We start from the raw sequence: 22120 nt of genomic DNA, 5'->3' as shown, positions 1-22120 counted from the left end.
ATGCTGCACTGCGGTAAACCACAAAATAGATCATTGCAGTCATCCATTCTCAAAGAATCAAATGCATCAGTCAGGGTCTCAGCATCAACCATAGTCAGGATGGGACGAATCTTTGCTATATTTCGCAGGTGGAAAAAAGCAGTCCTCGTAATATCTCTAATGTGGAGGTCAAAGGACAACGTGTTGTCAAAAATTACCCCAAGATTCCTCACTTGTGATGTATGGCACACGAGCCTATGCTAAGCGTTAGCTGGTCAAATTGATGCTGATGTCTCACTGGACCAAGAACCATCATTTAAGTTTAAAAGTAGGAAGTTACTAGACATCCAGCTTCTCACTGCTGCAAGACAATCTTATAAAGATTTTATGTGAATGAGATTACCAGCAGTTATCGACATGTATAACTGAGTATCATCAACGTTGCAGTGAAAGGTAATCCCAAAACACCGCAATACATACCCATGGGGTGCTATATAAAGGGAGAAAAGCAGAGGGCCTAATACAGACCCCTGTGGAACCCCAAACATCATGTCACTAAGGTTAGAGGTAGTGTTACTGTACAAAACACAGTGAGAATGACTGGTCAGGTATGACGTCAACTACGCAAGGGCATTCCCAGTAATCCCAAAATGATTCTCCAGCCTATCGAGTAGAATATGATGATCCACGGGATCAGATGCAGCACTAAGATCTAACAGCACCAGAACCATAGTGGTGTCTGAATCCATTGCAAGCAGAAGATCATTTACCGCTTTAGTGAGAGCTGTCTCTGTGGAATGATATTTTTTTAAAGCAGATTGCAGTGGCTCAAAAAGATTATTCTCAGTAAGGTGATCCACGAGCTGCCGTGAAACCTCAGGTGGCTCGGGCATCTTTTCCGGATGCCCCCTGGACGCCTCGCTGGAGAAGTGTTCTGGGCACGTCCCACTGGGAGGAGGCCCCGGGGAAGACCCAGGACACGCTGGAGGGACTACATCTCTCGGCTGGCTTGGGAATGCCTTGGGGTTCCCCCGGAGGAGCTGGAGGAGGTGTGTGTGGATCGGGAGGTCTGGGCGGCTTTGCTTGAGCTGCTGCCCCCACGACCCGACTCCGGATAAAGCGGAAGAAAATGGATGGATGGATGGATGGATGGATGGATGGTTTAATCACTGCAGATTTGAAACATTTAGTAACAGATCCAGAGGTTAATGAGAGATTAATAATTTCCAGCACAGTTGGCCCAAGAGTGGGCCACAGGTCCTTAAACAGTTTTGTTGGTATGGCATCAAATAAGCAGGTTGTGCTTTATGTAGACATTGCAAGTTTCATCAGCATGCTCAGTGAGATACTGTCAAATTCTGTAAATCTAGGAAATACCTCAGTAATGGCACCCACCTCAATAGCAGGGTGTAGTGGCTGGGTTAAGGCATGCTGGGATATGTTGAACCTAATGTTGTGTATTTTCTTCTCAAAGTAATCCAAGAAATCTTGTGCTGTAAAAGGAGCGCAAACTACAGGTGGATGTCCATGTATAAGTGTTGCTACCGTGCCGAACCACAACTGGGTGATTCTCACGAAATCCAGATTTAAAAGGACTCCAACTTCAAAATTTTCAAAAGACATTTGAAGACAAATTTCCAATTAAGCATCTAAGATTAATGTCTGAACTTACTAAAAACATTATTATTTGACATTGTTTTGGGAATTTTGTATAAAATTACAGGTATTTTAGATATTGAGTGCAGAGAAAAATATCAATACCGCAACATCAAATCACATCAAATATATTGATACATACTTTTATTTTTTGTTATTTTTAAAGTGGGTTATTAAACACTTAGGTCAAGATGTATATATGCCTCAGGAAAGATTACGTTGTTATATTTCTAAATAAAAAAAAATCATATTTTTTCTCATTACTGCAAGATACTGTTGTGTGGGCCGCTGAAGAGGAGGTACTGCTGGCCCACCACCACCAGAGGGCACCCTGCCTGGAGTGCGGGCTCCAGGCACCAGAGGGCGCTGCCGCCTCACAGGAGCAGCCAGAGTGACAGCTGCCGCTCATCATCTTTGACAGCTGTCACCATTCGTCGGATCAGTGTCGGTATATCAGCCAGACGACATCTCCACCTCTTTGCCGAGATATCGTTCGACCCAGAAGGTAACATATCCAGCCAGCGAATTATTCTTTGACTAGAAAATACTTTTTGCCTTTGTACAGAGAGAAGAACAGCAGGAGATTGCTACACGGATAAGTACTTACATTCCTGCAGTGTTTTTCCTGACTAGAGATGGAGGTAGTGTTTCACCCCACGTGTTGCTGGGTGCAGACGCACCCACATCTGACTGTTTCTGTTCCTCGCCAGCAGTACCGGATCCGACAAGCGGAGGCAGTGGCCACCTGGAGTTCGGGACTTGGCGGCTCCAGTATTCCCGGGGTTCGGTGGCGGAGGAAATCGTGTGGTTCCGGTTCGGCTTGGACGGACGTCTCCTACCTTCGAGCCTGCCCACACGATACCGTTGTGATTGACTTATCGCTACAATTATTATTATTGGTTGTGATTGTTGTGCTTGTTTCACAACAGTAAAGTGTTGATATTTGACTTCCTCCATTGTCCGTTCATTTACGCCCCCTGTTGTGGGTCCGTGTCCCTACACTTTCACAACAGATACCTAATGATTTATATCATGTTTTTTTTTTTAGGATATTTCTTTGAAAACTGACAAATATAATGTTTTTTGTTAAAGAGATTAAATAAATAATCCTATAAATTGTATATAAACAGAATTCCAAACTAAAAACAATTTTAGAATTATTAAATAATTTGCAAATAAACACATATTGCGGTAATGACAACAGTGTTTCGGAAATGAAATTCACTATTTCGGAAATGAGACTCAGTGCAACACATTCATAGATCAGCAATGATTCATATTTAACACAGAATGGCACTATTTATAGAATATATTTTTATAAACAAAAACATTTCCATTCAATTAATTTCATTCATTCAATTCATTTAGTTGTATATTCAATTATGAGTCAGTTGTATAACATACAATGAGTCAGTCACACAACATACAACAATTAAGCAAAAACAGTAAGTAAACAAGTAATTTCAGTGTATCACAATCATACAAACACACCACATTCAGTGTGAAATAGAACAGTAATGAATTTTAACCCATTTTTTATTTAGAACTATAGATTTAATGGAATACTAGGCCAATTCATTTATGAACGCCTTTTGTGCTTTGCCCATATATCAGGCAAAACACAGAAATGGCGGGCAGAGGAGGTGACAGGAAGCGGTTCCGGAATTATGTCCCTAATGTAGTACCAGACCCTTTCTCCTGGAAATCTTATGCTTGGGACAAAGAACCGGTTTTCCCCAGCACAGCTCATGGTGTCAACTTCATACTGGCCATCAGTGACCTGTTTTTATAAGTAAAACAAAAACATTTTTAAAAGAGTGGCTTGATTGAGCATTTACAGCACAATATTAGAACTGAACTGACTAAGCAAGTCTAACAAGAATTAAGATGTATTTTTCCATTGATATCGAAATCTTGAAAGGAAATTCACTTGTGTAACTATACCAGGGAACAACTCTGCATCATATTCAACTCGGAGCCACTGTCCAACCTCTATGGTAGCCTCGGCAAAGATGTTTTTGTGAGAATGTCCTAAAAGTGAAATTAACTTATTAACTTATCAAACTTATTTATTTATTGTAATATTTAACTTAACTTATCAACCTTTGACTTACTCGATGTATTTTCATGGTTCTTGGAACTGCTTTAATTTGTGGAGGAACCAATTCAATGCTCTCCTTAATTTTGTCCTCTGACATCTTGTAGAGAGTCACAGATGAATTATTCTGTAGTTGGTCAAATAGAGAATCAGCATCTGGAATGCTAGTTTCATATGAGTTTCATATCTGCCAAGTTTTTTAAGACCCCACGAATGCCGTCTGGTGCACCTTTTCCATGTGATGCCTCTGTGAAATTCCATGTTATCCACTGAAACCCATGCATGAACGGCATAGTGTAGGCCAGATAGAACGAAGTCTTGTTTCTATAATGAGAGGTTGGGCCATCTGATATAATGTAATGTAATATAATATAATATATAATAATATATATTCAATTCCTGATACTACGTTACATGTAATGCCAGTGCTACATAAAAAGGGAACACTAGTGACCACTGCTGGAGAGTTTGTAAAAACTATATATAGCTGTTACAAACTCTCCCGCAGTGGTCACTAGTGTTCCCTTTTACTTTTTTATTAAGAGTTTTAGACAAATATCATGTTATATCAGAAATACACACAAGTTTATACATGTATACATCTATTTCTCATTACCAAAACAGTGAATCTCTCTACCGCAACCTGTCCTCAAGTGTTGCGGTGTATGATAATGCTGTTGCGGAGTATGAATGACCTTGAACTTTCCTGCGCTCTTTCAAGGCACTATGAGGCCTAGCTAAACCTTACCTAGCTGTTTATATTTAGACCATGATGAGGTAAATATTAATCAAGAATTTTTAAAAATTTAAAATGTTAAATGTTAAAAACTTTGCGTATCGGTAATGAGACATGAAAAGTCGTGTAGGCACTCTAACAAATGAACTTTCAAATTTTATTTGGAGAGAAATAAAATGAGGTGCTTAGCTGGTGGCCATCTTGGATGTCACGAAATTATGTCCCCCCATTCAGAATTTCTTGATTATAAAAGTTCCTTGTGGACTTAAATGATGATTAAAAATTGTTGCAGAAGATGAGAAAATTGGTGGTGTTCTTTTCCTTAAAATTTTCACTTTTTGTTACAAATGAATACCAAATATCACATGTTTATTTACTGTAACTATTTGTAGTATAACATGCACTGAAAGTTTATCATGTTTATTTTTATTAAGTATTAAAATTAGTATTTCGAAGAACCTAAATTCAGTAATGGACTTGTTGCGGTAATGAGAATTATACTATTAAATGTGAAAAAACAACAAAAAATATTTTAATGATGGTCACTTTAAATCATGTGCAGCATAGCCTGTAATGATATGTTTATAACTGTATCCTTATAATTGTGATAGCATTTACTTTGATTGTCAAAATGCTTCATGCCACCAAGTAAGTCTGATTTCATGAGAATCACCCAACTTTGTATAAGTGTTGCTACCATGCCAAACCACAACTTTGAGTTATGCTTGTTTTTGTTGCTCAAATCCAAGTAATAGGCCTGCTTTGTAGTCAGTAGTGCATGCTTATAGTCTAAGATAACATCACGCCACGCAAGGTGGAATACTTCTAATTTTGAACTATGCCATTTTCGTTCTAGACCTCTAGCCTTATAAGCCTAAGAGGTTGCAAGAGTGAGAGAATTAACATAATGACAGAAGGAGGTGATCTGACAATACAGACTAAAAGAACTAATAATGACTGAAACCAAAATCCAGAATTAAAGCAGAAAAACAATGTGGAACTCAAGTATGTGAAGGAGTGCAACAGGAAGGCAGGACAAAACAGACAGGGTGAGGATGCAGGGGTGGAACACGGGGGACCCAGACCACAGACAGGGATCAAACATGAACAAATGAACCTATTCAGAAAATCACTAAAGGAGAACACTAACAAATGCACACATATCAAAAATAATAATATTTAAAGAATTCAACAACTGAATAATGTCACCTAAAAGTGCACAGACAATCATACCCACAACAAACGCTTTGAATCATTTTCTCCCGTGTTGATCTTCAATTATTCCACCACATTTGGGCCAAATCAGATGGAAAACTTTTATTTTGTTCACTCTTTGACAGACAAATGGACAGACACACGAGATGGAAAACAATACATGTACAATTGTTGTGTCCGATCCGGGGTTTTGTGTGAATTCTGTATTGGTTCTAATCTTATTATGTCCTCTTTGTCTGTTTTGTCTGTCATGTTGGTTTTTTGGGCAGCTGTTGGTTTCTCTGTCAGTCATGTGTCCTTGCTGTTGTCTTGCTGTTGGTGTGTCTCCTGTTGCCTGTCTAGTGGTGGTCTCAGTGTTGTGTACGCCCCCTTCCTTGTTGTCACTCATGTGTTGTCTGGGTATGTGTGTTAAATCAAATCAATTTTATTTATATAGCGCCAAATCACAACAAACAGTTGCCCCAAGGCGCTTTATATTGTAAGGTAAAAGCCATACAATAATTACAGAAAAACCCCAACGGTCAAAACGACCCCCTATGAGCAAGCACTTGGCAACAGTGGGAAGGAAAAACTCCCTCTTAACAGGAAGAAACCTCCAGCAGAACCAGGCTCAGGGAGGGGCAGTCTTCTGCTGGGACTGGTTGGGGCTGAGGGGAGAGAATCAGGAAAAAGACATGCTGTGGAGGGGAGCAGAGATCAATCACTAGTGATTAAATGCAGAGTGGTGCATACAGAGCAAAAAGAGTGGGTGCATCATGGGAAACCCCCCAGCAGTCTAAGTCTATAGCAGCATAACTAAGGGATGGTTCAGGGTCACCTGATCCAACCCTAACTATAAGCTTTTTCAAAAAGGAAAGTTTTAAGCTTAATCTTAAAAGTAGAGAGGGTGTCTGTCTCCCTAATCCGAATTGGGAGCTGGTTCCACAGGAGAGGAGCCTGAAAGCTGAAGGCTCTGCCTCCCATTCTACTCTTACAAACCATAGGAACTACAAGTAAGCCTGCATTCTGAGAGCGAAGCGCTCTATTGGGGTGATATGGTACTAAGAGGTCCCTAAGATAAGATGGGACATGATTATTCAAAACCTTGTAAGTAAGAAGAAGAATTTTAAATTATATTCTGGAATTAACAGGGAGCCAATGAAGAGAGGCCAATATGGGTGAAATATGCTCTCTCCTTCTAGTCCCCGTCAGCATTTTGAATTAACTGAAGGTTTTCAGGGAACTTTTAGGACAACCTGATAATGAATTACAGTAGTCCAGCTTAGAAGAAATAAATGCATGAATTAGCTTTTCAGCATCACTCTGAGACAAGACCTTTCTAATACGAAGTCTGTTAGAAAAGTATCGTACCTTTTTATTTTTTTCAAAAGCTGTGGATTTGATTCATATGTTTTTACATCAGCCAAGCTTGAACCTTTGTGTGCATGCGTGAGTTTTTCCACGCCTGTCGGTTGCGTCATTCCCCTGTGAGCAGGCTTTAAGTGAGGAGTGGTCCACCCCCTCGGCGGATTTTCATTGTCAGGAAATGGCGGAATGATTTGGGCTTTTTTTCCATCAGAATTTTTTCAGAAACTGTTACAGACAGGCAGCTGGAAACCATTCGAAAAATTTATCTGGCTTTCGGTGAAAATTTTACGGGCTTCACAGAGAATAAGGAGTGTTACTACAGCTTTAAGGACGTCCCACAATGGCGCATGGTGCGCCACGCTCCAAGCCGGCATCGAGAGGCAGAAACCACCACATCATTTCTAAACGGATCGCTGTGTGGAGCCGGGACCGTCGTGTGCAATTTCTCTGGTTATCACAAGAGCTGGACATCATTCATTTTACGGGAGATTTCACTTTTAACAAGAGATTTTGTCATAGAAAGCCGCGCGGAGGCTTCGCGCGTCACGACCGATTCGCTGATGAAGCGAGACAAAGGAACACCTCCGTTTCGGAGTGTTAGAGGACAAGTTGGGACATGCCTATCTCGGCTTTCAGTGCTTACCAGTCGAGTGAGTATAAGACAATTGTGGAGAGCTGGGCATGTCCCAACTTGTCTTCTAACACTCCAAAATGGAGGTGTTCTTTGTCTCGCAATGAAACAACGACGAGAGGGGTGGAGCAGTGCTCATTCAGAGCCTAACCACAGGCGAATGACACAACCGACAGGCGTGGAAAAACTCACGCATGTGTACGAAAGGTCAAGCTTGGCTGACGTAAAAACATATGAATCAAATCCATATAGTTTTTGAAAAAAAATAAAAAGGTACAATACTTTTCTAACAGACCTCGTATTAGAGATATTGCGCAAATGCAAAAAAGCAATCCTACATATTTGCTTAATATGCATATTGAAGGACATATCCTGATCAAAAATGACTCCAAGATTTCTCACAGTATTACTGGAGGTCAGGGTAATGCCATCCAGAGTAAGGATCTGGTTAGACACCATGTTTCTAAGATTTGTGGGGCCAAGTACAATAACTTCAGTTTTATCTGAATTTAAAAGCAGGAAATTAGAGGTCATCCATGTCTTTATGTCTGAAAGACATTCCTGCAGTTTAACTAATTTGTGTGTGTCCTCTGGCTTTATGGATAGATAAAGCTGGGTATCATCTGCGTAACAATGAAAATTTAAGCAATGCTTTCTAATAACACTGCCTAAGAGAAGCATGTATAAAGTGAATAAAATTGGTCCTAGCACAGAACCTTGTGGAACTCCATAATTAACCTTAGTCTGTGAAGAAGACTCCCCATTTACATGAACAAATTGTAATCTATTAGATAAATATGATTCAAACCACTGCAGCGCAGTGCCTTTAATACCTATGGCATGCTCTAATCTCTGTAATAAAATTTTATGGTCATCAGTATCAAAAGCTGCACTGAGGTCTAACAGGACAAGCACAGAGATGAGTCCACTGTCTGAGGCCATAAGAAGATCATTTGTAACCTTCACTAATGCTGTTTCTGTACTATGATTAATTCTGAAACCTGACTGAAACTCTTCAAATAGACCATTCCTCTGCAGATGATCAGGTAGCTGTTTTACAACTACCCTTTCAAGAATTTTTGAGAGAAAAGGAAGGTTGGAGATTGGCCTATAATTAGCTAAGATAGCTGGGTCAAGTGATGGCTTTTTAAGTAATGGTTTAATTACTGCCACCTTAAAAGCCTGTGGTACATAGCCAACTAAACTCAGACAGAACAACTGGAGAGAAAGAGTCTAGCCAAATACCAGCATTACTGAAGGCAGCCGAACATAAAGATATGTCTTTGGGATGGTTATGAATATTTTTTTCTTTAATAGTTAAAATTTTATTTGCAAAGAAAGTCATGAAGTCATTACTAAAGTTAAAGGAATACTTGGCTCAATAGAGCTCTGACTCTTTGTCAGCCTGGCTACAGTGCTGAAAAGAAACCTGGGGTTGTTCTTATTTTCTTCAATTAGTGATGAATAGTAAGATGTCCTAGCTTTACAGAGGGCTTTTTATAGAGCAACAGACTCTTTTTCCAGGCTAAATGAAGATCTTCTAAATTAGTGAGACGCCATTTCCTCTCCAACTTACGGGTTATCTGCTTTAAGCTGCGAGTTTGTGGGTTATACCACGGAGTCAAGCATTTCTGATTTAAGGCTCTCTTTTTCAGAGGAGCTACAGCATCCAAAGTTGTGCTCAGTGAGGATGTAAAGCTACTGATGAGATAATCTGTCTCACTCACAGAGTTTAGGAAGCTACTCTGCACTGTGTTGGTATATGACATTGAAGAACATAACAAAGAAGGAATCATATCCTTAAACCTAGTTACAGCGCTTTCAGAAAGACTTCTACTGTAATGAAACTTATTCCCCACTGCTGGGTAGTCCATTAAAGTAAATGTAAATGTTATTAAGAAATGATAGTGTTGATGTGCACTACCTGCTTAATGCATGTGTGTGTGTGTGTGTGTGTGTGCTGTGCACATTGTCCCTTCTTCATATCTGGTGTGTCAAGTTGTCATTTTGTCAGTCATTTATCAGTTGTTATGCATGTTGATCTTGTCTGTCCTTTTCTTCACCTCTGTGTCCTCACCTGTCTCGCTGTTACATGTGAGGTCCCGTGTGTTCGATGTGGTTCATGATTTCTTCCCTAAGTTATTGTTATGTGTTGACGCGGGTTGAGGAGCGGACCTGCGTCAGACGGAACCCAGCGCTACAAATAACCAGAAAAGCGGTTCCAAAAACAATATATTTATTACACCCACTGTGCATAAAAGGTGTAAAAACAAAAACAGCGTCCCTCTGGTGGAGTGACTGTTGGCACGCTCTCCAGCGCCCGCAAGGATCAAAGCCCGGCGCTCCTGGACTCACTACCACCGCCAAACACCCCCCAGGTGGACACGACAAACCGACTCTCTGTGAAGCAAAGAAGAGGTGAGGTAAGTCAGCAGTTACAACAATATCTTTCAAAAGACACACGCTATCAGCAACACATTCAGGTCTGTATCTTTTTTAACTTTATGCAAATGAGCAGCTTCTCACAACAGGTGGAGGATCACTTATCCGCATGCCACAGCAGTGAGAAGCAAGCTGCACAATTCTCATCACAATTCAAGTATACTGTGTAACAAAACACCAAGTTACTATCAACAATTAATCAAACACTTAATTACCTTTAATGTGTGCTGACAGCATGTGTCCTCACCCTTCCTTGCTTCACGGGCTCAATGTGTCAAACCCAGGCGCGGTCCTCAGCGTCTCACAAATGAACATCACAAGGTCGAGTTCCCGGCAGTTCTGCTTGAATCACACATGACTTAAATGCAGAATGCCATCCAGTTATCTGCTTCAGCTGAAAGTCTTTAAGGTTGCATGTGAGCACCCGTCACAGGTGCTACACATGATGTTGATGAGGGTGAGGACTCTTCAGCCAGCACCTTCTCCACAGACAAATCAGTTTCCATGCCACCTGAAGAGCAAAGAAAAGAAAAGAACACCAAAATATCCAGCCACACCCCCCAACACACAACAGTTATGTCCTGACATTTCTGCATTCTCTTGGTCTTTGCCCCCCGTTTAATTTTATTTGTGTATTACTGTGTGGTGTTACGTTTTCTTGAGTGTCTTCCGAGTCTTTCTGTTGAACTTTGTTGCTGTTTATTTTTTGTGTGGTCGTCTTAGTTTGCATTATCTTCATGTTCACTCCTTTATCTGTGTTGGGGAAGTGTCGTGACACGGACCCACAACAGGGGGCGTTAATGAAGGGACAATGGAATAGCCAAAAAGTAACAATTTAATGTTGTGAAGGTGCACAACGTAGTACAGACAGATACAAATATGCGTTATATCAATCCAACAAAAGGTGACGTGTGGCAGGCTCGAAGATAGGAGACGTCCGGTGCGAGAAGAGCCGGATCCCACACAGCCCTCACCACCAACGGACCTGAAGAACACCGGAGCCGCCAAGCCCTGTGCCCCAGGTGGCCACTGTCTTCAGCAGTCAGACCCAGTACTGCTGGCAGAAAACAGAAACAGTTCTGGATGAGTGTGAGTTCGCACACTCAGTAATCCCACAGTCTGTACACAGTTAGGAGAGAGAACCTCCACCTCCAATCACACACTCGTGCAGCTCCTGAGATAACCACTTATCTGGGTGCGGTGGGAGGCGAAGCCGTCACAGTCCACACCAAACGCCAACTCAGCAGACAGGGTATCCGTCCCAGGAAAACGGCTGCAAAAAGAGATCAGACTAATACTCGAATTAAGGTTCAGCAGAGAATTACCTGTATGGTAGAAGATTTCTCGGCGAGGAGGTGGAGTTGCAGTCCGGTCTTTGTAGTGGTGGTGATGGGTGACAGCTGGTGTTGATAGGTGACAGCTGTCACCTCCAGCGGCTCCGACGCCCTCTCGTGCTTGGAGCCCGCACTCCAAGCAGGGCGCCATCTGGTGGTGGTGGGCCAGCAGTACCTCCTCTTCAGCGGCCCACACAACAATCTGTTTCTTAATGGGTTCATTTAGTTTATTTCTTTTATATAGCACCAAAACACAACAAAACTGCCGCAAGGTGCTTTACACAAGTAAAGTCTAATCTTACCAACCCCTAAAGCAGCACACAGGCGACAGTGGTAAGGAAAAACTACCTCTGATGATTTGAGGAAGAAATTTCAAGCAGACCAGACTCAAAGGGGCAACCCTCTGCTTGGGCCACGCGACTGACACAATTGACAATACAAATATACACAAGATTTTTGGGAGTCCATGCTGATGTACAGGACAGGAGGCCTGCAGAAGAAGATTCAAGGGGGATTCAAGAGGATTCAAGCATGTGCACAATCAGAGAAAGCTCTGTGACCCACAGACTTTTAATTCACTCAAGGGACACAATGTAGTCCTGCGCTCTGAGAACGCAGAGCCCGGGCCAGTACGTAGGGTTTAATTAGGTCACCTAAGTAGGGAGGTACTAGTCTGTGAATAATTTTATAGGTTAAAAGCAGACCCTTAAAATCTGATCTCACAGGGACAGGAAGCCAGTGAAGAAATGCCAAAATGGGTGTAATGTGGTTAAACTTTCTGCTTCCTGTCAAAGGTCTGGCAGCACCGTTTTGAACCAGTTGGAGACCCCTGATGCTGAACTGCTGTAAACCACAAAATAGATCATTGCAGTACTCCAATCTAGAAGAATCAAATGCATGAGTCAGGGTCTCAGCATCAACCATAGTCAGGAAGCAGTCCTCATAATATCTCTAATGTGGAGGTCAAAGGACAACGTGGTATCAAAAATGACCCCAAGATTCCTCACTTTGTCAGTGTGATGTATGACACACGAAACTAGGCTAAGCATTCGCTGGACAAATTGATGCCGATGTCTCACTGGACCAAGAACTATCATTTCAGTCTTGTCAGAATTTAAAAGTAAGAAATTGCTAGACATTGACATGTATAACTATCATCAGCATAGCAATGAAAGGTAATCCCAAAACGTCGCAGTATATGGCCAACGGGTGCTATATAAAAGTAGAAAATCAGAGGGCCTAAGACAGACTCCTGTGGAATGCCAAAGTTTATGTCACTAAGGTTAGAGGTAGTGTTACTGTACAAAACACAGTGAGAACGACTGGTCAGGTCAACCACGCAAGGGCACTCCCAGTCATCCTAAAATGATTCTCCAGCCTATCGAGTAGAATATGATGATCTATGGTATCAGATACAGCACTAAGATCTAACAGCACCAGAACTGTAGTGGTTTCCGAATCCATTGCAAGCAAAAGATCATTTACTACTTTAGTGAGGGCCCCTTCACACATAGTACGAATTTGGTCGAATTGCGCATGAAGTGCGCACCCAGCAGGAATTGTATTCAATATGTGTAAAATCGTAGCTGCCGCCAACGCCTTGTACACCTGTTGCTACAGCTATCTGTGCACACCAGCGGCTGAAAGACAGAGTGTGAGCTGTGAGAGCCCATTGAACCCTCTCACAACAGGTGGCGGCCAAATTCCAGCTGACACACATGAACATCTAACACTGCTCGCTTGGCACTTAGAAAATGTATGGCCATTCGCGCTAATAGCATGACAACAGTCAGCAGACGATCACTGTCGAGCTGGATGTGAAATTTGTCTAAGTGCCCCCACGAGTGTGGCTTTGCAAACAGACACAGTGACACGTTGGTGTGTGCACTGAACTGACAGGGAGTGTGTCCGCTGACAGGAGCAGCTGTGGTTCTGGACATCCCAGCTGGAGAACACATACCGTGTTTGGACGGACATGAACTAACAACTGTCCACTGTGACGCGTGTGTCTGCTTGCTGTCCTCACATGGACATACATAAAAATGTATATCGCTGTTGCAATGGGCTGAAGGCTACCCCAGGTGAAATGGACCCTGAGATCATAACACGGAGCGGGAGATCTGAATATCACGTCACCCATGTGAGCTCTGGTCCACATGACGTGGTGTCTGTCCTGCGGTGCCCCATCCACAAGATGCGGGTCGGACAGGACACACACGGGGGGCTGGCTGCACACGCCGCCAGCAGATGTGGACATAATAAGAGCACACATACAGCCATGGGCAGTGCAATTTTTACATCTTAGTTTACACTGTAAATAACAATTATTGTTGTCTCTTGCACCTTATTGCAGTTATATTTTATTTTTATTTATTTTCTCTTTTATATTTAGTCTTTGCTGCTACTGACTGGTTGTCACCAAAGAAGATTTGTTATTTATTACAATAAAGTCTCTCTTATCTTTTATCTTATCTTCATGTAATTTCATGACTGTATGTCTGTGTGACCATGGGTCATCAACAGAAGAACAGACAGATCGTACTTCAATTGCCCGCTAAATAAGAGGGATTCAATAAAATGCGGTGTTTTTATTTGGTGTGTGGTTTTATTTTTATTTACGCCCATATCCTTCTTGATATCAGACATTTTCCCGCACCTTTTACAGGACAGTAGCTCAGTGGTAAAATTTCTGGCTGGCAATCAGAGCTTTTTGAAATTGGAGGTTCGAATCCCGTGGGTGGCATGCATTTTTTTTTTTTTAAAGTCCCTTCGGCTGCTCCCTTGTGCTTGATGAATTCCTGTGCAACAAGTAGTTCCCAAATAATTGTGATATATTCCTCTGAGATAATGAGTATATCTCATATAAGTAAGTCCCTTCGGCTGCTCCCTTGTTTGCACTCAGGGTCGCCAACAGCAAACCCAAGGTGGATCTGCATGTTGAATTGGCACAGGTTTTACACCAGATGCCCTTCCTGACGCAACTCCACATTACATGGAGAAATGTTGCAGGGGTCGGATTTGAACCCGGAGCCTTCTGAACTGAAACCAAGCGCATTAACCACTTGGCCTCCACCCATCCCACCCGGAAGCGAACATTTGCAAACATCAAACAAATGTTCATAGAATGTTTGTTTACTGTTCACCAAGTTTGTGAACGTTCATGTAATGTTTGTGACGTTTGTCTAATGTTTGCATGGAGGCGAAAATTTGTGAACATCAACTGAACATTCATAGAATGTTCATTTAATGTTCAGCAAGTTTGCGAACATTCATATAATGTTTGTGATGTTTGTCTAATGTTTGCATGGAAGCAAACATTAGACAAACGTAAGGAAACATTTGCAAAAATCAATCAAATGTTTATAGAATGTATGCTTAATGTTCAGTGTGTTTGCGAACATTCACATAATGTTCATGGTGTATGTGCAAAGCTTGCCTCTAAATAAAAATATATATATTCTAAAATTTTGTAAAATTTCATATACAGCTAGGAAAACAATAAATATCATTTTGCCTACAGAAAGTTAATGTTGGACTCCATTTAAATCATGTATGCAAACATAGGTAGAATGAACAGGAAATAATTTAAACACTCTACCATGGTAACCAATAATTTGTCGATTTATGATTTATTCAGGCCTATACTGAATGTAGAATTTCAAGATTACTGTGATAAACTGACAGAAAACATGTCTTGGGCAACTTGCATAAACATGCAATCTGTTGAAATATTAATTTTTGCAAAATAATTTAAGTCACTAGATTGTCAGCTACCAAAAATATATTTTTTTTTATGGAAACAGATTGCAATGCCAGCTTATTATAAGTCTTATTATAAGTATAAATTTTATAAAAGCATAATATCTTTAACATTTTTGTAAATAAGGAAAATATATAAAGGTATTAAAAATTGATTTACAAAATAATGTTTTCAACATGCATGAGCAGGAAACACTGACATTTAAATAAAACAGCTCATAGACAAATAATATTTTTTACAGGTCATAAGCGAACATTTGCGAGGAAATGTTCATAGAATGTTTGCTTATTGTTCAGCAAGTTTGAGAGCGTTCATGTAATGTTCACGATGTTTGTGTGATGTTTGCATGGAAGCGAACATTTGCAAACGTACGTATCAAACGTTCATAGAGTGTTTGGTTGCCATAGCGGAGTGTTTTTTTTTTTTTTTTTGGCTGTGTTTTCATTTGGTTGCGTCATGATATAGCAGAGCCTTGATATGTGGTGATTTGCAGCGCATTTTTTGTTGTGTTTATATTTGGTTGTGTGGTGCAGAGATGTTTTTTTTTTCTTTTTGTTGCATTTTTGTACGGCACCTCACTGCACAACTCAGGATTCTCTGGTCACAACAGCCTTAGGGTATGCAGAGGTAAAGTGCAGCCTTTATGTTTGGTTGTGTAATTTGCTTGGTGCTTTTTTTGTATTTTATTTTTTTATTGTGTTTATATGATCGTTATGTTTGGAAGCGAACATTTGCATGTATCAAACATTGAATGTTTGTCTATTTATTTGCCTTAATTTGCAGAGAATTTTTTGTGTGTTTGTTGGTTGTGTCATGGTAATTTGCAGAGCATTTTTTGTGTTTATATTTGGCTGTATTAATTTGTCGAGCGTTTTTTTTTTTCCCCTTCTTTTTTGTGTGTAATCAAGAAGTTTGTTGGTTGCACGCGACTCCCCGCAAGCCCAGTACCTTTAAAATCGCACGTGATTTGCGCGAGATTTGAGACCTGAACGGCACATGAGTACGGCCTTTGTTTCCCATCGCCATTTTGCGGTTTGGGAGCTTGGAGAGAGGTGCGCCGAATTTGTGAATTAAAATCTATCGCCATCAGGTAAGAAATATCTATTGCAACGCTTTCAAACATACTGCAAAAATTATCGGAACGTCGTGGTTATACGCTGGTCTCCATATTATACTTATTGTCGTTTTTACGTTATAACTGTGATGTTTTCTTTTTGAACTGATCTGATTGCGTCTTTCCATTGATTTACCGTCTTTAATTTCTTAAGAAACACACTTTGGACTTACATAACAATGAAAAAGCATGTATATGTTATGCTCACGACATAGCTGACCTGTCTAAAAGTTTGGATAGAGGTCTGTATTTAGCAACAACTTGTTTATCTGATCAATCCACGGCCTGGATGGCTTGGCACAAATCTTAATTATTATCGTCTCCAAAACAACATTAAACCATTGCCGCGAGTCATGCAGTTCGTGGCTTGTTAATAAATAAATTTGAAGTTCGAATAATACTTGACATTTTACATTTATTATGCTGGAACGAAAAAAAAAACGCAGTAGGCCTGAAAAAATCCCCAGATCGAGGCCTTCAATTCCAATTCGCCCTATTGACGTATCCCATAATCCCTTGCGTGCCAGAGAGTCGCTGCAGTCAAACATATAGAGAATCCACATGACAATTGTAAATGAATGTTATACTACAAAAATGTAATTTTTTTTCTGCTTTTCATTACGTTAATAAGAGACTGCTGCATGATACCCTGAAAACTTGCTAAGACAATTATAATGTATACTGAGGCCATCTTACAAAAACAAAAGCTAAACAATTAAATAGAAGTAATTATTTGGAGTCAGTCTGGTTCACTCTGCTCCATTTTGTTACATTTTACCCCATTTCGTGATTATCAGTCTCCATTTCATATTTTAGTATGGCCCAGACAGAATATCTGATGGTAGGGTGTAGGACCAGCTATAAAGACAGGGGATACAGAACTTCCAATGCATTCTAAACAAGAATAATAGACAAATATGACATTTATGTTGTAATGTTTGTAATATCAAAGTTCTTTTTTGCATGTTTCTGTCAAAATCTAAGTTAATATTGTTATATGGCTGGGGGGGCCTGGCTGCCGGTTTGTTTCTGTCTTTTGGTTTTCCTCCCAGGTGGCGTGCATTTGGGACTGAGTGGCTGTGTTGCTGAGGCTGTCAGGACCTCACCCTGATCACCTGCGACTCGTCAGGACTCACAGCTGTGGTGCATCTGGATGGATTGGAACATGTTGGCATTTAAGACTGGAGTGCACAGTGTGTATTTGCCAGAGACTCGACCTTGTGACCAGACGGGTGAGATCGTCGTCTCGGGAGCCATCTCATCAGCAGCGGATGCTGAGAACGTCCAGGTTTGATGCAGTCTGTGAAAGAGGAGGGGGTGAGGTCTCACGCTCGTCAGCACACTTCCTGAGGTACGTTAGATTTTGTGACTAACAGTTATACAGTCAGTAAATGTGGTGTCCCTCACACCTTATTGTATTGAGCTGTTTGTTAGTCATGTATCGGCTTCCACTGCAGTGGAGTTTTGTGAACTGGATGTTCCATGCCTGCAGGTTGGGAAGCTGATCAGTAATCAAGCCAGGAAGTGTTTGCTGTTTGTACACCTTTAAGTGTTCTGTGTGTAGAGTGTGGACTCACATAATGGTTCCTTCTTTCACAGACTCGGTTGTTGCGGCCACCTGGGGGGTGTCGGCGGGGTCCTTGGGTCCGAAACAGCTTCTGGCTCCGGACCGTTAGCGCTGCTGGGAGCGCACCACGCCAGGCCGCACCTTTTTGTTATTATATTATCACTGTTATGTATTAAATTCAGTTAGCCTTTGTACCGTGCTCTGCTTATTTCATACTGGGTCCTTCAAACGCTGGTCGGTTCTCCGAGCTGCGTCCGACACATAACAAATATAATGTTGCACATTAATTGTTTTGTCTTTTTCAATATATTTTTGCATTAAAAAACAAAAAAAATATAACCCCAATTGTTTTATTTCAACAGAGCTGAACTTGTATTAATCGAGGAAAACGGACATCTGGGACACTGGTCACGTGATCTGAAGCGCACCCTAGTCACCATTTTAAAGTAAGTGAAAACAAAGGAAACCCCTTTGTCCTTTGTAGCATTTTGAGTGGTTCTGATCCAGTAAATGTGCTCGCTATATATATATATATATATATATATATATATATATATATATATATATATATCTACAACTCGGAGCAGAATATAAATTTGAAAAGATACCTTTAGATGTCTCTTTTGCGTAATATTGTTTTTATATGCCCATGTGAGTATTTTATCATTTACATGCTTTATTTATTATTTATTTATCCTTCCTCTCAATGTACATAACTTTTTATAACCAGAATTAAAATTTATATGCTGTCTGTTACTAGGCATTCAGGAAATTGAAGTTCAAATAACATATTAGTGCACAGAAAGAGACTTTGTGAAAATAAGTTTGATTCAGTTGTGTTTTTGCATTGCCACAACTGTTTTATATTTTTGTGTGAATATTTAATTATTGATTGTAACTTTCATTACTGCCATAGGTTTTGCATGTGTAATTACTTCAAATTGTTTGTTTGCCCTTTACAAATGCGACCAATAATAATAATTTTTTGGGTTATTGTTTATTTTTCTTTTCAAAAGTAACCATGCCTGCTGTCATAAGAGCTGCCACATCAGTGATTCCATCCGACCAACAGGTTGAGCCTGAGCCAAACGCCATGATGGCAGTTCAGTCACACCAACAGCCCGATCAGTCTAAATCGGAAAGTAGTAGTGAATCCACAGGTTTGTATTTTGTTTAAATGAGATTGTACAGCGACTTACTTTTAATATTGAGTGTTTATTTTCTTTTGGCATAGAAACATCAGCTAGTCTTGACTGAGAATTGACACCTTCTGAACATGTGCCGGCAGTTGTGTGAAGACGCATGTCCTGCAGACAGCATCTGTTGACAAATTCTCTAAAGGATGCTCAAGATCAGGGGTGGGCAACTTGTTCCAGAAAGGGCCAAGCGGGTGCAGGTTTTCTTTGCAGCCACTGACTCCACCAGGTGATTTCATTGATTAATATCACTTTGAGCAGATTTAATCAGTGAAATCACCTGGTGGAGTCAGAGGCTGCAAAGAAAACCTGCACCCTAATGGCCCATTCTGGTCAACAAGTTGCCTACTACCCCTGCTCTAGAGTCTACAAGTTTTCATATAATGTACATTGAAAAAATTTGTATAGGTGTAATAAGTCTGGGGTGATAATACAGAGGTTTAGTGATTATGCATCTTGCACATTCTCTTGTCTAGCCAGTTAGTGGTTGTGTTTCCATATGTTTGTAATTTTCTTGGAAATGGTGATTATATATATGTCACTGCTTTTGTTTTTTGAAGCTTTGTCATCTGCAAGAAGACCTGCGGCTGAGCTTACGGCACGTCGTCATTTGGCAAGTGTTTCTGCTGCAGATGCACAGCTGTCTGAGATTCCTCGTGTTGAGTTGACGCCAACAGAAGGACTTGGCAGCATCATGCAGATGCTGGGCATATTGATGGTATGTTTAATTTACTCAAGTTTTACCTTTTTATATTATACAATTATAAAGGGAGCTGTGGTGGCCTAGCACTAATGCACTGGTCCCTGTGTCACAGTTTGAACTGTCCCCTTTTGTGTACTGCGCATGTGTCATTTCGGACAGTCAGCAGCAAATTAACAGAACATTGCCTTGTTTCTGCTTTAAACTGACTTTAGAATAAGAACAAGGTGAAAATCTGTGAATCACTGCTGGCGGTCTGAAATGACGTATGCAAAAGGAGACCGCTTTTTAACAACACTGAGTTCAAAGCTCATGTTGTGCTGTATGCGAACTAGGAGACTATGAAACACTGTGCACTCGGCACACCCTAACCCTTTTCCAGCTTGACTGTGTGTGTGTGTGTGTGTGTGTGTGTGTGAACACTTCGTGGAGTAACACCGCTCTGCTTCACGTTGTGGTGTTTTAGACTCCGCCTCGTGCGTTCAAACCGTATAATGCATGGCTTCAAGTTGTTTAATCCTTATACCATGGTCCCACACAGTGAACTAACACACAAATACTTATTTAAGTTAACAGAACTTGATTAAAAATGCGTAAGTATTTGGGACTAGTTTATGCCAGTCTCAAGATATTTTCATCCTTGCCAACCGTTATCATCTTCTTTCCCGTCTTCAATCTTGCCCAGGTCGTCGGATGTTAAATCTTTATGCCGTTGCTTTTGCTGTTCTTCTTGTTTTAGTGCAGTAGATAACTGAAACAATCTTTCAAATGGTGATACAAGCACCAAATTTGGGACATGTATTCTTTAGACATTATTCTTTTGAGAAACCAGACTATCCACTTGATTGTTCAGTAGGCGGCCAAGTAGGGGTCAATGAAGAATTACAGAGGTCAAGATTTACAAATGCTCCAATCATATTGAAAAGTATACCATATTCATCTGATCATACAGATACCAAAAAGGTATCACTTAGTCTATCTTTGATTAAATGTCTTGACGTTATGGTGTGAAAACAGCATAAATGGTAACAAAGGTCAACCTCAGTTTGTACAGGGGGCCAAAATTAAAGTTGCTCCATCACTATTCACGTTTACCACTATTTATTGTTTATCACTACTTACCAAAATTGGAGCTTGGAACTTTTGCCTCCCGTACAAACTGAAATTAAGCTTTGTCACCGTTTTTGCTATTTTTGACCCATAACTTTGGAACATTCAGTCAAAGATAGTCCAAACTATATCTTTTGGAATCTTTATGGTTGGACGAATAATGTGGTATAGCTTTCAATATGATTGCAGCATCTTTTAATTTTGATCCCTGTGTAATTCTCATTGACCCCTACCTGACTGCCTATTGAAAAATCGAGTGGATACTCTGCTTTTTCAAAAGAGTAATGTCTAAGGACTATTTGTGTTGAATTTGGTGCTTGTATCACCATTTGAAAGATTCCCCTGTAAATATTCTCAAATCTGCTGCACTATTTGCTCTCCTCCTCTTCCCATTCCTCAAACATTTAATTTAGGCCAAAAATATTAAAATTCACTTGGAAATCCATGTTTTATCACGTTTCTGTTATTCACCTGTCAAAACACAGCTGATCTGTGCCAAATGATTTGTGCGTTGCTGTGGTGCCGACCACAACGGAGTGATATTACACTGACTTAACTTGCTGAACTACGTGTGCGTATTCACAAAAATAATGCACGCCAGTTAGACATGTAATTCTCACTGACCATGGTGTGTGTGTGTGTGTGTGTGTGTGTGTGTGTGTGTGTGTGTGTGTGTGTGTGTGTGTGTGTGTGTGTGTGTGTGTGTGTGTGTGTATATATATATATATATATATACACACACACACACACACAAAACTGTATACTCTCTCTAGGGCAAAAAAAAAAGCGACCTGTCCCAACTAAAAACTGATTTTGTTGTAGATTGGGGGGGGGGGTGTCAATGGGAACTTCTGTATTAAGGTAGTAATATTTGTGTGCACATTTTATGTTCCAGGAGAAGCAGAATGACCTCATCTGCAAAGTTGATGCATTGCTCACACAAAGTGTCCGTTCCCGAACATACCAGGAGAGGGAACTTGAACTTGATGATGAGGATGCTACTGAGATGATTGTTAGAAGAATGTCCAGCTCTAATCTGGAAATGTGAGCTACAACAAATTACAAGCAGTGCCTGGAAGTCTTGGGCCTTCCTGTAAAGTCACTTGAAGAAGTGAGTTAATACATTTTACATTTGTCTATCCTCTTCACTTAACAAAATTTTGTTTTATTTTTTTAGAGTATATTATGAAACAACATGCTGTATTTATGGCATATACCACTTCTGAGTTTTCTCC

This window comes from Thalassophryne amazonica, chromosome 8 (genome assembly GCF_902500255.1).
Source record: "Thalassophryne amazonica chromosome 8, fThaAma1.1, whole genome shotgun sequence".
Taxonomy (NCBI): Eukaryota; Metazoa; Chordata; class Actinopteri; order Batrachoidiformes; family Batrachoididae; genus Thalassophryne; species Thalassophryne amazonica.
The sequence above is the reverse complement of the archived record's forward strand: the minus strand, read 5'-3'. Positions refer to the sequence as shown.